This window comes from Lutzomyia longipalpis, chromosome 2 (assembly GCF_024334085.1).
Source record: "Lutzomyia longipalpis isolate SR_M1_2022 chromosome 2, ASM2433408v1".
Lineage (NCBI taxonomy): Eukaryota > Metazoa > Arthropoda > Insecta > Diptera > Psychodidae > Lutzomyia > Lutzomyia longipalpis.
Window position 1 is genome coordinate 29058399 of NC_074708.1, and position 18268 is coordinate 29076666.

General features: G+C 35.6%; 1 protein-coding gene across 1 annotated transcript in view; it reads left to right on the forward strand.

Moving 5' to 3' along the window:
• LOC129789960 (pupal cuticle protein) overlaps positions 1-18268 on the forward strand; it is a 1201887-nt gene that overhangs the window by 1154638 nt on the left and 28981 nt on the right. The window lies entirely within an intron of this gene.

Consider the following 18268-nt stretch of genomic DNA (forward strand, 5'->3'; position numbering starts at 1 on the left):
ATAAAATGTGTAAAATTACATAAAACGAAGTCAGGATTTTATTTCAACTTTAAAATGAAAAAATATAAGAATAAAGACTAAAATAATTTGCAAAAAATTCAGATTTTTCACAAATATTCGGCATAAATTTCCAAATGTTCGCCAGATAAACGCCTCTTGGTTTATATGCAAGTTCTAGTGATAATTTGAATTGTTTAACATGTCCGGGAAGAAACTAAAGGTTTCCTAATGATTTCCTTCAGTGAATCTCCAATATTAGGACTTTGAATAGGTACATGTACCTCAATATATGGACAAATATCAACTTCCTCAAACAAAAGACAAATTGTTGTTCCGAGAAATCGATTCATAGTTAATTGCTATTTGTACATCTGTAATTAAATAGTATTTGCATACATGCTATGATATTAAATAGATTGCTAAAATATACATATGTGAGTGTATAATATATGTAATATTATGGGTAAGACTCATCGTGATAAATTTTAAGACTTTTATTGTATGGTTAGGACGCTTAGGGCTCTATGAGCAATATTTGATCCAGAATCAAAGCAGAAATTTAAAAAATTTTTCTATATTTTTTTTGTTAATTTCTCAAATAACTATTTGTTATTTTATTTTATTTTTTTATTTGAATTAATGCCCAGAAGTATAAAATAACTAATATAGGGTTATACAAAAAGATTTTTACAAATAAAATGGGTGGTTAGTGGGTGGTTTACCAAAATTTATTATTTGGTACATTCTGCGTTTGCAGAAAAAAACTTTTTATCATCAATTGATCCCAATTATTTAAATATTTAACAATTAATTAATTTTACAATTTATTCAGAGCATTTATTAGGTATTATTTAGTATTAATTGAAAAAAAAGCATTAAAAAATGAACGACAAAAAATTCATAATATATTTCCCCTCTCTATAAAACTGCTAGAAAATTTTTGCGCATAGACACACTAAAAGAGGGGAAAATTCCTATTGGAGAATTCATTCATAAATTGTATTCAATTTATTAGAAGTTGCTTCCCGAAGGATTACTCGGCGAATTTTCTTGGAATTTCTTTTAATTAATTAAGATAATTTAAATATACATATTTTCACTGATTTGCAATTTAAATTACCATTTAAGTAATTAGTCATAGAACCCGATAAACAGAATAAATTTAAAGGGGTTGCTGAACGAAAGACTTCTTTGGAAGTGGTAAAGTGTTAAAGCCAGAAAAGCTACTTTAAATTCAACGCAAAGACTTTCAGACTCATTAATATTCCAGAAAGAGGAGAAAATGGGAGAATCTTTCAATAAATGGCCTTTGGAAAATTGGAAAATTTTCATCTGTAGCCAAAAGAGCATTAGAAATTTTCCTCTCCACAAGCTTTAATGACAAAAAAACAGATGTGAGCAAAAGCTGTGGCGGACTGAAAAAGCACTCTTCCTCTCAAAATAATAATTTATAAAGTAAGCAGATTAATCATTTAGCTATGACGTGCATGGCTCTTCATTACTTAACAAACTCTATGTACTTTCAAGTAGAGCAAGCCATTTTTTAATCATCCTATTTAGGGAATTTATTTTAAAAAGTAGGAAATTCTCAGTTTTTGTTTATTAGTTGGTATTCCACAAAAGAACAAAAAAAAGCATCAACTACTTTTTATATGAAGTGGCTTAGTGGCTGCATAAATCGATTTAACTGAAAATCTGTACGGAATACACCTCCACAGTATATATGTACTTTTTTATTCTTTTACACATTTTGTTAACTTTGGCTTTGCGTGATTTTTATAAATTAACTATTCATGATTTTATTTAATATGTATTAAATTACTGACCAACTCACTACAGTGGGAAAGTTAAAGCGTTAAAGTGTTAGAAGAACGCGAAGAACGTTCTATGTAGTAGAGACCGAAGTTAGTCGAGTTGAAGTCGCGACTAGTGACTAGTCGATGGATTTTCTTGAGTCGTCGTCGTTGATTAATTTTATCGACTAGTCGTAAGTCGTCGTAGTCGACTAGTACTCAAAAAATAATAAATAATTTGATCATTTTATATAAATTATAATTATTATTACAGTACAACGACCACTTGATTGAGCTACTCTCGCGCATTGAAAATAATGAGTGTAAAGAGACATCTGAGTGGTCGTTGTACTGGGGTCCCACTGTAGTTTTTTTTTAATGCATGGAAAAACTAAAAATAACTAAAAATATAATATAATTTTGAATATCCTAATATAACCTGGATTTTGTCGGCAGACAGTCTGCCGATTAAATCCAGGTTATATTTTGAATATCCTAATATAACCTATATTTTGAATATCTTATTATAACCAGGATTTTGTCTGCCGACAAAATCCAGAATATCTTATTATAACCAGGATTTTGTCTGCCGACAAAATCCAGAATATCTTATTCTAACCAGGATTTTGTCTGCCGACAAAATCCAGAATATCTTAATATAACCTGGATTTTGTCTGCCGACAAAATCCAGAATATCTTATTATAACCAGGATTTTGTCTGCCGACAAAATCCAGAATATTGTTACGTGAGGCACCAAAGTCCCAACGGTTCCTGTTGGATGTGAGAAGTAGGGATTGGCGATAAAAGAGCGCACCATGCAAAACGGTGTCTCTTTGTGCCAAGTGAGAGTGCCGAGTACACAATTGCCGTGCCGTGTGTGCCACTGTGGGGGGCTGTGAAGCGCCCCCGTGCTTTGTACCCATGGAAAAGGACCCTATTCCTTCCCCCCGACGCCCCCAATGCGTCTGTCCGCCGTGGAGATGCCTCAAACTCCCGGCGTCTACGAGGCACTGCTACGACGTCCCAACCGACGCTCATCGTACGCCTTCTGGACGTCCTATTCTGCCACCGAGTGATGGAAGCGCCCCCGTGCGACCTGGCACTCCCCACGGAGATGCGTCGCCTGGCCACCAGCTCTCCTGGCCCGACTTTGGAGCATTTCTACTGGCCACTGACAACGCCCGGACGCGCCCGCGTGGTATTTCGAGGGTTACGTCCCCTCGACGCCCCATAGACGCCACGCCGAAGGAAAGGGAGCCCTTCTACCTCATGTGGAGGCCCCAGTGAAGCCCTGTCAGTCACGCACGCACGTAAGTCGCCTCTCAGTAATTTACGCCCTTCCGGCGTTTGGCGAGTGAGACGGCGCGAATGGACAAAGAATTTGAATGGAATGACCGTTGGACAGTGCCTGCCAAATAAATGTGAACGCGATAGAAAAGTTGTGTTATGGATTTCGCCCCTAATGTCCTGATCGTCCTGACGGTGCCCCAATCTCGTAACAATATCTTATTCTAACCAGGATTTTGTCTGCCGACAAAATCCAAAATATCTTATTCTAGCCTGGATTTTGTCTGCCGACAAAATCCAGAATATCTTATTATAACCAGGATTTTGTCTGCCGACAAAATCCAGAATATCTTAATATAACCTGGATTTTGTCTGCCGACAAAATCCAGAATATCTTATTATAACCAGGATTTTGTCTGCCGACAAAATCCAGAATATCTTATTATAACCAGGATTTTGTCTGCCGACAAAATCCAGAATATCTTATTCTAGCCTGGATTTTGTCTGCCGACAAAATCCAGAATATCTTAATATAACCTGGATTTTGTCTGCCGACAAAATCCAGAATATCTTATTATAACCAGGATTTTGTCTGCCGACAAAATCCAGAATATCTTATTCTAACCAGGATTTCGTCTGCCGACAAAATCCAGAATATCTTAATATAACCAGGATTTTGTCTGCCGACAAAATCCAGAATATCTTATTATAACCAGGATTTTGTCTGCCGACAAAATCCAGAATATCTTATTATAACCAGGATTTTGTCTGCCGACAAAATCCAGAATATCTTATTATAACCAGGATTTTGTCTGCCGACAAAATCCAGAATATCTTATTATAACCTGGATTTTGTCTGCCGACAAAATCCAGAATATCTTATTATAACCAGGATTTTGTCTGCCGACAAAATCCAGAATATCTTAATATAACCTGGATTTTGTCTGCCGACAAAATCCAGCATATCTTATTATAACCATGATTTTGTCTGCCGACAAAATCCAGAATATCTTAATATAACCAGGATTTTGTCTGCCGACAAAATCCAGAATATCTTATTATAACCAGGATTTTGTCTGCCGACAAAATCCAGAATATCTTAATATAACCTGGATTTTGTCTGCCGACAAAATCCAGAATATCTTAATATAACCTGGATTTTGTCTGCCGACAAAATCCAGCATATCTTATTATAACCATGATTTTGTCTGCCGACAAAATCCAGAATATCTTAATATAACCTGGATTTTGTCTGCCGACAAAATCCAGAATATCTTATTATAACCAGGATTTTGTCTGCCGACAAAATCCAGAATATCTTATTCTAACCAGGATTTTGTCTGCCGACAAAATCCAGAATATCTTATTCTAGCCTGGATTTTGTCTGCCGACAAAATCCAGAATATCTTATTATAACCAGGATTTTGTCTGCCGACAAAATCCAGAATATCTTATTATAACCTGGATTTTGTCTGCCGACAAAATCCAGAATATCTTATTATAACCAGGATTTTGTCTGCCGACAAAATCCAGAATATCTTAATATAACCTGGATTTTGTCTGCCGACAAAATCCAGAATATCTTAATATAACCTGGATTTTGTCTGCCGACAAAATCCAGAATATCTTATTATAACCAGGATTTTGTCTGCAGACAGTCTGCTTAGGCAAAGCCAAGTAAAAGTCACATTTTTCCACTTTTCTCAATCCCAGAATAGAAATTCACAATTCTGGTACACCAAAATCTGCATTGGTATTTCCTCTGAAATTTGCTTTTTACAAGCTGGCCTGGCTCTTAAGATGCCGGAAAGTGAATTTCTTACTCTTCAATAATAAGTCTTTAAATGTGGCCAACACTTGAAAATCAAGTTTAAGAAAAACCCAAAGAAAAATAAAAAAACATTTAATTTCACCAGCTCACAAAAGAGACCTCCCTTAATAATAATTAGGTAATAGTTAATTTAATAATTTAATAGATTTTTTAAATTTTACTATTGAAAACTTCAAAAAATATTTAATGTTCAATATTTAATGGAAAATTCATAAGAGAAAACAATTTGGTGACTATAATTTAGTAAAACAATTCTTAACAACTACAGACTTGATGCTTGTAGTGCTCTGTATAAGAATTTTTCTGTAATTTTCCTGTACCTACATATAAGTCGACTAAGTCCTTGAGTCGTCGTCGACTTATTCTCGACTGACTAACTCAACTTAGTCGTCGAAGTCGATACAAACTTTGCATCAAGTCGTCGTCGACGAAAAGTCCATCGACTTCGGTCTCTACTATGTAGGCTTTACTCAGCTATACAAAATGTGCAGAAATTTTAATCGAACACTTTCTCCATTAATGGTTTGCGGTTTGTAAACTTTTATGAGCTTTAAAGCTCTAACGGTTACTTCAAATGAAAATTAACATCCATCATCGGTAAATGTTGGAAAACTTTTTTATTAGAGTGTAATAAAAAGAATTTATGGGCTTTAAAACAATCTACGAGACTTCGAAGAAAAGGGTGGAGATTATACACAAAAATAAATGAATCAAAAACCAAAGAAAAGTTTAAGGCAAAGTGTAAAATTTTCCAAATTTTCTTCTACCCATTTTAAACTCTTGATCCTGATATAATTTAATTTTCTCGTAAAGTGTTAAAAGTTCGATCAGTCTGGCAGTAACGTTTGCCTTCGTGTCGAACTTCTCAAGTGAGCAATTTTGTGAAAATTTGTATGTAATGCACAGCATACAGCAGGATAAACATTTTGATTTGATTTTCAAGTTCTCCTTTCAAACTCAATAAACCATTAGGCATTAAAAGTTTTGTACTCATCAAATAACCGTTGAAAATTGGAGAAAAAACATTTTCCTTGCTGTGAGTACATTGATGGAGGGTAATAAATTTCCCACAAACGATGATTGCCTCCTAATGGGGCTTCTTTACTAGTTCATTTATTGCCAAATTCAACGCCCCCAATTTTCGCCCTAAAAAGTGAATTTCTAGGAAAAGTCATCACATCATGAGAGTCAAACACCTGTAAATGAACCACCAAAGACACCTTGCCTACAAGGAGGCAGGAAAAATCGACACAAATGTGAAAGGAAAATAGACCGAAGATGAAGAAAAAGGAAAAAAAAAGTGAGAATTCCCAAACATGTTAAAAAATTCATATCACATCGTGCGAAGACATGAATTTTCTATAGATGGAAAATAAAGTATTTATGCAAATTTTTTAAACCATACAATATTGTTTTAATATGCCAAATCATCTAGAATAATTTTGCTTTCCAATCTCCCGCCCATCTCTGGTGTAAAACGGAAGCGGTGGCAATAAAGCTCCTCACGCAGAGATGCTGCTAAATTTTATGATAAATTATCACGCCCAAAATATAGGACATCCACATGAAAAGACAATAAATTATAAGCATGTAGAGTTTGCTAATAAATTTTCCAATTTTCTATACCATCGATAAATTAGTAATTAATTATCACCAATCGTTTTTTTTTTGCTATTCATTTGTGAGAAAAATATTACGTAGATGGTCCTTTTTGACGTAATAAATTGCACAATTAATTAATAATTTTTCAGTACTTACGTAAACTTTCGTTAAAGCTTTTAGTACTCTTATAGGAAAAGTTTCTGTGAAAGTTGGTTTTATTTCACAGAAATTAAAGCACTTCTGTAATACACACTCCCAACATTTAAATAGGCATGAAAAGGTACCCTTCTTTGAAATGGACATAAGTACATTATAAATGTAAAGAGGAGCTTAAAACAAATTAAATTAACAAACAGAATACACTTTACTTTATGTAAATTCATCTGTGAACATATGTGACAACTAATTTGAATGCTTCTTGCTGGGTTTCCTGTGGAATCACATGGTCCACACACAGCAGATTGTGGTTTGTAAACTTATGTATTCTTCCTTTGTGAAAATTGTATTAGCCCTCCTATCTTTTTCATTCTATTTGCAAAAAATTGCATTATATGTATGCAATATATATTTACTGAAAAGCATTGAAACGGGATAGTTTTACAAAAATAAAAGTTACTTTCAAAATATTTATAAAAATATTCTTAATAAAGGAATATTTTCCGCATTTCACTGTAATTATGACAAAAACAGATATTTTGTGTATTCTTCTAGAAATTTTAAGAAAATTCCTTCAACCGTAAAATTGCAATGTGTAAGAATACGTCAAAACGTATCTGAAACTTTTGCATAAAATAGGAAAAACAGCTTTTCCTTCTACCTACATTTCGTGTAAATGCCTTGAGACAAGAAATTTTTGACTCACGAAGTTTCTGTCTCGATTCACATTTACAGGGTGGTACATTTTTGAAGGAAACTATTTACTTTCTTATTTGCTTAATACTCGAATACATAAAGGGTATTAAGCGATCAAAAATTCCTTGGAAAATACGTCCTGAAATTTCAACGATTTCAAGGATTTCTTGATCGCTGAATACCGACCTATTATCGAAAATCCTCGATTAGAAAAGGTTTTAAATAAAAATAGCAAAGTTCTTTTTTTAGAATATTCCTGACAGAGATAAGAGCGTCACCCTGTGTACTCACAACATACATCACTCTCCTCCTTTTGATTCTTACCACCAACATAATTCTTTTCTTTGTACCGCGAACTGCTTTTGAAATATTAACAAAAAAAGGGAATGCAACTTTTACTATTGTCTAAAAATTCGGGAAATTCACAAAAAAAACTTTTTGTGTGAATTTATGTACAGTGCAAGAAAACATTAAAATATGCATTTGATAATTACTGAAATTAAAATACATTGACAATGCAAAGAAATGGAACAAAAACATCAAGACTATTCACCATTTTTTCTTTTCCGACAGAGAAATCCTTAACAGATTCCTTTTTATTTCTTATGTCTAATAAATCTGCAAACAGATTGGTGGAACTTTGGTTTTGAAGTGAATGTTGGAACGGAAGAAATATTGAGCTCAATTCGCTCAATTACATTTTAGATTTCTCATTGACACTGACACTGTACGTTTCCATGAGAGAACATATTGCACTTTATGTTTGAGTTTATGTAATGCATAGCAAGTTTCTCAATATATCTCAACTAAAAGCTGTTATTACCAGCACTTCTTGCATTTATCCTTTTCTTTTTACTCCTTTCTCGGTTAGAGAGTCAATATTTTATTTGAGACATGATTCAATGTTGCAACGGATTCCAAATTAAAGCAGAGAAATTCTCTATAATTCATAGAAAGAACTTTTTGAACTATTTTGGCAGCTTCATCCTATATTTATAAGGAAGAACAAATTGGATTGCATATAGTGCGGCAATCATGCATTAAGTAGTAGCACGAAACCGCTATAATTCATAATCAATTAATGGGTAAAAAGCTATTACAAATTGCAATCTCTACACCACATGGAACATTTAGAAGTTTGCAAAAGTGCATCCTATCAATAACATTGATTGCACTTTAGTTCATAGTGCTGAAATAATGCATTTCATTCAATAAAAGTCAACAAGAGTTTATTGAAAATCACATTTTGTAAATTTATTTCTATGTACATAAGAGATTATCTTATGTAAGCATACATACATCGTTTTAAGATACTAAAATGCGTCATCCAATAAACATGTATGTGATGTAAATTTTACATGCAGGTGTAACTTTTTATAAATAAAATTATTTATTTCGAATTTTTGGTTGTGTTATCTTTACATCCTGCAGAGATTTCTCGCGTGCCCCGAAAAAATCTCAAACATCAACAAACAGTATGAAATTATGGCAAAATAGGTGCATAAAAATAGTACTTAATAGTGAAACATAAAAAGAACGATATTTTAGAATCCAATTAAGCTCCCGGCAGAATCAATAAATGTTCTTTTGAACATATTTTCATCCTCATTTTCCGCGGTTTTTCTTAACATTAGATAAGCACATTATACGAAATTTAATGAACCTATAAACACTACATATTTTACACCGTGTCCGCATATTGCCTCATTTCTTTCAAAAAAAAATTGCCTCTTTTGCTTTGAGCTTAATTTGCTATCCGTGTAAATTGTTGAATAAAGTCGTTTTCTTGTACTTCTGATCGGGCAATTTAGAATCTTCTTTCATCATCGAAACTTAAGGATTGTCAATTGAGTTTGATGGGATATTTTCTTACCATAATGAAAGAGAGTTTCCTCGTGTTGAAGATAAGTCCTCTCCATTATTGGTTGTAAGAGTAATTTCCTTATTCCCTGGAATTACTTTGAAATTGAACCCTAAGAGAATATAGGAGTCAAATGCATTCGTGAAATTCATTTTAAAGAACTCTTTATGGGGGAATTTCCATATTTCTGGTCATTTAAGATTATATAAATTCTAAGAAATCATTTGGTTAAGCAGTCGAGCAAAACGAAATAATTATAAGAAGCATGATTTCATATTTCTTATGAAGTTTTCTGGGTAATTTCTGAAAATTATTTCACTAATTAGACATGAAAGTTGAAACGCATTGAAAGTTTTTTCATTTGGACGTATTTCTCAAAGAAAAATAATTTTCACTGGAAATTATGCTTGTGGCATTTTTTATGCTTCTATACTTGCTTTTACAAAGTGAAACAAATTCATAATTTGTATTTTTAATAAGGATTTCTTACAAATTACAAAAGAATCTCATCCTGTACTTTCTTCACTATTCCTTTTTAACCTATATTGATTTTCCCAAGGATTTTTTTTGAAGTTTTTTCTAAAGACTAAATATTGTCAAAAAAGTCACTCCTGGCACAAAAATTTTTGAAATGTCACGTATAAGAAGTTTTAAAACTCTCTAACCAAAATCCTTTCGATTTTTGTGAAAGAAAAGCTTTTATGCCATTTTTATACGCTTAAAGTCATCAAAGAACATTTATAAATTCAATGAGGAAATCCGGATAAAAATTTATAAAACGCATAAGTTATGTACCTACGTGTTTCGTCTTCTTATATATATAAATATGTTTCATGAGAAAGAACTAGGAAAGATATTTTATAAGATAAACAATTTTGTCAGCAAAACATCTTTGATGAAAATCCATGCTTTGGCTTTTTTTCTCAGATTTATCAAATAAAGATGAAAATTACCCTGGATAAGACAAGAAGTGGAAGGTTTTCAGTGTCACGTTCTTAGAGAAAAGTAGACCTAAAGTGCTTTCCATTGCCCTGAGTAGAAATTAAGCTCTTATCCGAGCTTTCCACTTGTTAAATCTCTACTCTATAGTTCTATTCTCTCATTCCCTTCTCTTCTTTCTCTTTGTTTGAGTACAGTTTTGTTCTGCATGAGAAAATCTCACCCACAAAAACCTCTAACGCCACAGACTGACCTTGTCCTCTCACCCCACGGGGGCTCTGTTTACATTATAAATCTCCCACACCCCTATGAAAGATTTCTTATATCAACTCCGGAAATCTCATTTCTCTTCTCTTTTTTATTTTTGTCTTGTGGCAATTTAACTTCCTTTTTTTGTCGTTGTATTCCTCCCACAGTGAGCGACACAGCTTTCTTAACACTCTGGTGGAAAAAAATTATCCTAATGATGTTATTTCAAAGGAAAAAACAAGATGAAATTGCACAGTTGCGGTCTGTAGCCACAAAAAGTCATCAAAGAAGTGAAAATTGTTTTATCTTGGGGATGTTTTTCGGGAAACTTTTCGGGGTGTTTTGGAATTTAAATGGAAATTCCTTTTTTTTTTCACTTTAGGATGTAGAAAAATAATTTCTTGAAGAGTTTTCTTATTTATTGAATGGTTGTAGTTTTTTTTGGAAAGGAAATTAATTTATTTATCTTAAGAGATTCTACAAATTTTTCAATTACAATTAAATCTAAACTTAAAAGAGGCCCATTTATCAATTACGGAGACATATAGCAGATTTTCCAGGATTTTCCCTTTACTTCCGGCACTTTCTCATTATTCAGCAATGAGGGATTGACATGCGAATGAATGGAATTTAGACTTAAAGCTTGAATCGGGCGCCTTCAGTGGAATTCTGCACAGTCAGGGTATTGGCGAGAATAATTTGCATAATCCAGCAAACACATGGATTGAAAATCTCTGTATCAGCTGCGCATTTCGAGACACACATGTGCAAATTTTTTGAGTGGAAAATTGAAACCACGTTGATTTTTCTCATAGTTGCTTTTCATCATCAGTTTCCCTTTTTTTCCCGCTACATTGGTTTTTATTAGGAGATCTTCTTGTAGGGTAACTTATTGATTTTTTTTGGTAGACATGTAGTGATTTTTTAGCCTTTGAAGAAGACTTTTTCTTTTTTGCTCTGCTTCGTATTGAACGATGTAAATGGCATAATTTGGAGATATCATGTTCTTGGATATTCGGGTATGATTCAGTGTGTTCTCATAACAAAAACATACTAATCCACTCGGAAGTATGGAATTTTCGTACATAAATTCTTATTGAATAGTTAGAGATCACAAAGGAAGATATTTAATTAATTTTGAGTTGCAAATTGATGGAAATCAAATTAGTAGAAGAATATTAATTAAATGAACGATAGAACAATTTAAAATCAATACATAGTATTTGCTTAAACTTCTTTAAGAATGTTGAATTTCAACAAAATGCAAAAACACAAACACAAAAAATAAATAAAACTATTCTACATAATATACTGGAGAGCCAAATAGAATTCATCATGAGAAGTGAAACTTATTTTAACTATTTTCATTGTTACCAGCAGTTTATGCTAACTCAGTGCCATCAAGAAAATGCAATTTACTTGTTTCGCGAATGTTGTAATGGGATGAAAACCATACTAATGATATGTTGCCTTCGAGTCATTTGTCAGCTTTTTACCATTTTACATGTAACATACGACCTTTTGTTTCAAATTGAAGTAATTTTGGGAGATAGAGCTTTTGATTATATTTCTGAGTAATTGCAGCACCACCATGAGGAAACACGAAGATGAGCAGAAAAAGCACAAAAGCCCTCGCTTTTGCAAATGAAAAGGCACGAAATTATGTTTATGTATAGATTGTGACAAAGATTGTAAGGCAAAAATTTTGCATACTCATGAGGATTTGCGATTAATGTGGAAGTTTCTTATACAGAGTCGTTTAGTCAATTTTCATTTAAAATTCGCACAAAGTTCGCTCTTTTACTCTGCCTCTCACCTCTTACCATGTGGGTGAGGTGTATTGAAAATTGAAATACAGCAGGGCTTTTATCCCTCCTTTATCCAACATACACGTTGTTTTTTTGCAGATGAAAAGCCCACAAGGGGCTCTCAAAAGTGCCAGCATCATATTGCAGGTAAAAGTAGAGGTATCCCCCATCTAAATACCTTTCTATATCCATGATGGCGCACAAAAAAGCCCTATTTTTAGCCAAGGCATTTATGAATGATTTAAACTCTCAATCACCACATGAGAAACCTCCCACCCCCCACTCACATTAAAGTGCTACTGATCGAAAAACTTTCGAAAGTCTCGAGATGAGCGTTCAATCAATTTCAATTTGTTGAATCCTTTTTGAAAACCAACCCCTTCCTTCTCTAAGTTTTCGTTATTTCTTGTCGTCAACTTTTCCTAGCTTCTTGACATACCGTCAAATAGGGTTAAGGAAAACAAAACACAATACCTGCAAGAACTTTCACGAAAAACTAAAGTTTAAATACATATAATCTCTCAAGGCTACAGCTTTGTGAAGATTGAAGCATAAATATCGTAAGCACGAAGTTTTAGAGTTTGTTAATGCGACATTTTTGAATATAATTGGTTAGAACAACCTTCTTAAAAGCTCAAAGTTATGATACAAGAACTAATTTTGTTCGAAATAGTCTGTTAATTTAATAAATACTTGACAGGGATCGCCCTCCTAATCTCTTTTATTTATAATTAATTTTTATTCTAAATTTTATAAATTGTTGGAATTTATTTTAGAAGCTAGTCCACCCCAATTCACACCATTTGACGGTATTTACTGACAGACAAGGGTTAAATTTTCTTGCTGGCCTCCGCAATTGGTTTCTGGTGTGTCAGCCGTTTTATTGTGTATGGGATAAAGTGAAAATCATTGTGGTTATTGCATCGAGAGAGTGAATCCACAACAACTTACCCACAATGGATTCAAGAAGGTATTTTGTGTGATTACGTTACCTAACAAGTTAAAGCTACAACATAAGCCTATAAGTATTTGAATAGATTATACTACACTATAGCCTATCGATTATTCACCTAAAGAGGAATGTTATTTAAGTGATATAAATAGATGTCTCGTCATGAAAGGAGCTTACCTGTTTTTGTATGAAAAAATCCTTTCCTTTGAGGAAGCAATGGGAATCGATTTAATATTCAAAAAATAATAAGAAATCGTTTAAAGATGTGTAAACTCCTTTTACATACGTCAAATAAGTTTCCAATAATTTTCTTTCAGTCTTGATCACAGAAAAAAATTCTTATTCTAAATTCTTTTTATTAATTAATCGATTAAACTATATTTTGGTACTTTTTTATAATAGACGCAGTATTTTGTTAATTATTTTTTTTGCAAATTCACTTGTGTTTACTTTGTAGTTTCTCTTCCCGGAAAAAACTCTCATCTTTGGTGAGATATTGACTGTTTTACATCTCTTTGTTTACACAAATATTATTAACTTTTCAGCGGTGTACTTAAGAAAATACTCAACAGTGAAAAATTGCGGTTTGATTCGCTACACAGCTTACCGTCCCGGAAATTCTTATATTTAGTATCTACGCATATTTTCTTCAACTAGTCAATAAAGATTTCCTCTTGCGTCTCAATTATTACGAAACGTTCTTATAATATTTATTATTTTACCAACTTTGGTTTGTTTTTGGATTAATTAAATGTCCTCCACAGTTTGTGATGAATTATGAAGTACTATCAAGAGACCACTTTGACCACAAACTATGTATTAGTTTATTTCTCGCCATAAGATGGATTTCCTTTCTCTTCAATGTTTTGTCTATTATATTGAAAGGACACGTCTATCGAGGAGAAGGATAACCATGAATGACCAGTGGGTATAGTGGAATTAATTTCTCGCCTTTTGACTCCCCAATGCCTCGAGGCTGCACAGTGTGGCAATGAGAGTTATTTCCTTGTGTCCCAACTACACGAAATGCGCACGATTCACTTTGGGAAATTGGGGAAATATTTGTGTGGAGATGACGAATTAAATGAAGAAACATTAAAGACGTTACAAATGAATTAGTGTGTGTGTGATTGAGAAACTGAATTAGTGTTAGTGAAGTGTGACGAGGAAGAAGGAGTTAGTAGGCGATGAACATCAAAAGCAGAGAGAACAAAATTTTTTGGTGAGTCATTTTTCTAAGTAAAAATCCTACTCTCTATATGGGGGCTCAACCGGGATGGACAATAGGACTTCCCTATAGCCATTAAAGACGAAGATTGTGAAAGTGCGGTGAAATTCGCGAAAAAACTGTGTAGAAAAGACGCGTCCGCCATTGGAGCCCGAGTGCCCCATTTGGGCGAAAAGTGTAGTGCGACTATTTGCCGCTGGTGGACGATTGGCGCGAGTGCGAAAGTAGCGAAGTAGCGCAGTGTCGCGAGTGTTTGCCGGTAGAGTGTGAGTGGCGCGTGTGTCGCGGTGCTGACATTGACGTTTGCGAAAAGCAAAACAAACAATAGACACAATTTTGTGGAATAGACGTGAATTGAATGATTTTGCGAGAAAAATCAAACAAAATGACGACGTTTAAGTGGTTGATGGATCATTTGACGCGGTGCACACTGCAGGAAGAGTGCACAAAGAGAAATCTGACGAAGACGCGTAAGTCCCAGAGACGCAATGGGCAATCCTCAGATGATGATGATGATGATTCGCTTTCGGGTGAATCAACAAGAAGTGCAAGACGAAGACGAGTCACGGAAATCAAGACGTTCAATTTCCGGGACATTGAAGGAAGTTTGGAAGAATTTAGCGGAAGTAAGAAGCAAGATGTGAGGATGTGGATGAGTGAATTTGAGGATGTAGCCGACATGGCTGGCTGGACATCCCAACAGAAGATTCTTATTTGTCGAAAGATGCTAAAGGGAACCGCAAAGAATTTCATTTTCGCAGAGAAGAGTGTGAAATCGTGGCGCACATTGAAGAAGATGCTGCTGGAGGAATTCGGCAGAAAGGTGAATGAAGCTGAAATTCATAGAAGACTTGCGGGAAGGACGAAGAAGAATGACGAGAGTTATCTCGACTACGTGTACGAAATGCAGCGGATCGGTAAGATGGGCAATTTGAGAGATTCAGCCATAATTGAGTACATTTGTGATGGAGTTCCTGGTGACGCGATGGAGAAAGTGAATTTGTATGAAGCTGATTCAATTCGGGAACTCAAAGAGAAGCTCGAGAGGTACGAGAGACAGAAGGAGAAATCTCAAAAGAGTAAGACGAAGCATTCAGGTGAGAAAAAGAATGAGAAGAAAGACGGAAAAGATGTGAAAGACGTACGATGCTACAATTGTGGAGAAAGAGGGCATAAGAGTGATGAGTGTCCTGACAAACAGCGTGGAAGAAAGTGTTTTAGCTGCGGAGAGTTTGGGCATAGCTCACACGATTGTACGAAGAAGTCAAAGGACGATAAAAAGAAGAAAGATGAGAAGAAGAAGGACACAACAGTGAATGTTATGCACGTCCAGGGTAAAGATGATTTTCAGGTGGAAGTGTCCATCAATGATGTGAAAGTGTCAACTCTCGTTGATACTGGCAGTGAGATTTGCGTGATACGTGATGATTTTTGGGGAAAGATTCGTACTCCAAAATTGACGGTTAAACCAACGACGATGAGGATTCATGGCTTTGGAGGTGGTGTGAAAAATTCGAAGGGAAAAGTTGTGCTGGACTTTACCGTAGATGGTCACAAATACAAACAGATGTTCCACATTGCTCCGAAGGAAGCCATTTCAGCGCAGTTGCTATTGGGTACAGATTTCCTGATGACGGTAAATCATCGCATTGATCGTGGGAGGGTGAGTATCTCTCCATTGGAGTTGTCAGATGAAGATGAAAGTACAGAAGAAGAGGGCGTGACGACGGAGGATTCACACGATGAAAGATCAGTTGAGGGTGATGGTTGGCTCTTGCAAATCCAAGGGGATAATGATGAGATTGATTGCCCAGCGGTGTACAAAGGTCAAATTGAGAGCTTGATTGAAAAATATGATCCTCAAACGCCTGAGAATGTTGGTGTCAAAACTGTGATTAAATTGCACGATGACACACCAGTGATTAGCCGACCACGACGATTTGCACCATTGGAGAAGAGATGCATTGAGAAGCAGGTGCGTGAGTGGATCGAGGAAGGAATTGTGAAGCCCTCGGTCAGTGAATATGCAAGTCCAGTGACACTTGCTAAAAAGAAGGATGGTTCGTATCGGCTTTGCATAGACTATCGTGAGTTGAATAGCCGTGTAGAGCGTGATCGATACCCCATGCCGTTGATAGACGATCAAATTGATAGACTGGTGGGTGCGAAGGTATTCACGACGCTTGATTTGAAGAATTCATATTTCCACGTACCGGTGCAGGAAGAAAGCCAAAAGTTTACCGCGTTCGTGACTCATGAGGGCCAATATGAGTTCTTGAAGACGCCATTTGGACTGTGTCTTAGTCCATCAAGCTTTGGACGATTTATCAGTGCCGTGTTTCGTGAACTGATTAATAAAGGGATTGTGTTGGCATTCGTGGACGATTTGATTATTCCATCTGAAGACGAAGCGAAGGGATTGGAGTCATTGAGATTAGTGATGTCTGTAGCTGAGAAAGCTGGACTTCAGTTCAATTGGAAGAAATGCCACTTTTTGAAGAGGAAAGTTGAATATTTGGGCTATGAGGTATCTGAAGGGCAGATTGCTCCTTCCCCGAGTAAAGTTGAAGCTGTGATGAAGTTTCCTCAACCCAAAACTGTGAAGGAACTCCAAAGATTTCATGGGATGGCAAATTATTTTAGAAGATTCATTCAAGGTTTTGCGAGAATTGCTAAACCATTGACGACGCTGCTGAAGAAGGATAGTGATTTTGTGTTTGGAGAAAATGAAGTGAGTGCATTTGAGGCACTAAAGAAAGCGTTGTGCGAGGCCCCTGTTCTTCGCATTTACGATCCTGAAGCTGAGACGGAAGTGCATACAGATGCTAGCAAAGATGGATTGGCGGGAATTCTTATGCAGAGATCCCCAGATGACGGCGCAATGCATCCATGTCACTTTTATAGCCGAACGACGCAAGGTAAGGAGTCAACATATCACTCCTATATTCTTGAATTCTTAGCTGTGGTGGAGACTGTGACGAAATTCCGTGTATACCTCCTGGGTATAAAATTCAAGTTGGTGACGGATTGCTCTGCGATGAAGCAGGCATTGTCTAAGAAAGATATTGATCCAAGGGTAGCAAAATGGGTGTTGAGATTGAGTGAGTACGAATATACGACGGAGCATAGACCAGCTGAGAGGATGCAGCACGTAGATGCTTTATCACGATGCCAAGTGTTGACAATCACGTCGGAAGTGTTGAGTCGGATGCAAGCTGCCCAAATGCAGGATTCGTACATCAAAGCGGTGAAAGATGCACTTAAAGCTGGACCACACGATGATTTTACGTTGGAAGGAGATATTCTCTATAAGATGTGTGATGATAAGAAGCTGTTGGTTGTGCCGGAAGCGATGAAGGAGGATATTGTGAGAAGGTGCCATTTGACTGGGCACATTGGAGAGAGGAAGATGAAATCTAAATTGATGCAGCAGTATTTCATTCCGAAGATAGACGAAGAACTGAGAAGATGCCTTACAAATTGTGTACAGTGCATTTTGGTGGAGAGGAAGTCAGGGAAGATGGAGGGAGAATTGAAGCCGATACCCAAGGGAGATTTGCCTCTGGATACGTGGCATATTGACCATCTGGGGCCCCTGCCATCAACAAGGAAGTCGTACAATTATATTCTCACAATCGTAGATGCATTCTCAAAGTTTGTGTGGATATTTCCAGTGAAGAGTACAACTACAGAGGAGACGATCAAGAAGTTGTCATTGCTTAGCGATGAGTGGGGAGATCCAAGACGTGTGATAGCCGATAGGGGAACAGCGTTCACCTCGGGACAATTCAAGGATTATTGTTCCACGCGAGGAATCGAATTGCATCATGTGACGACAGGAGTTTCAAGAGGAAATGGTCAGGTG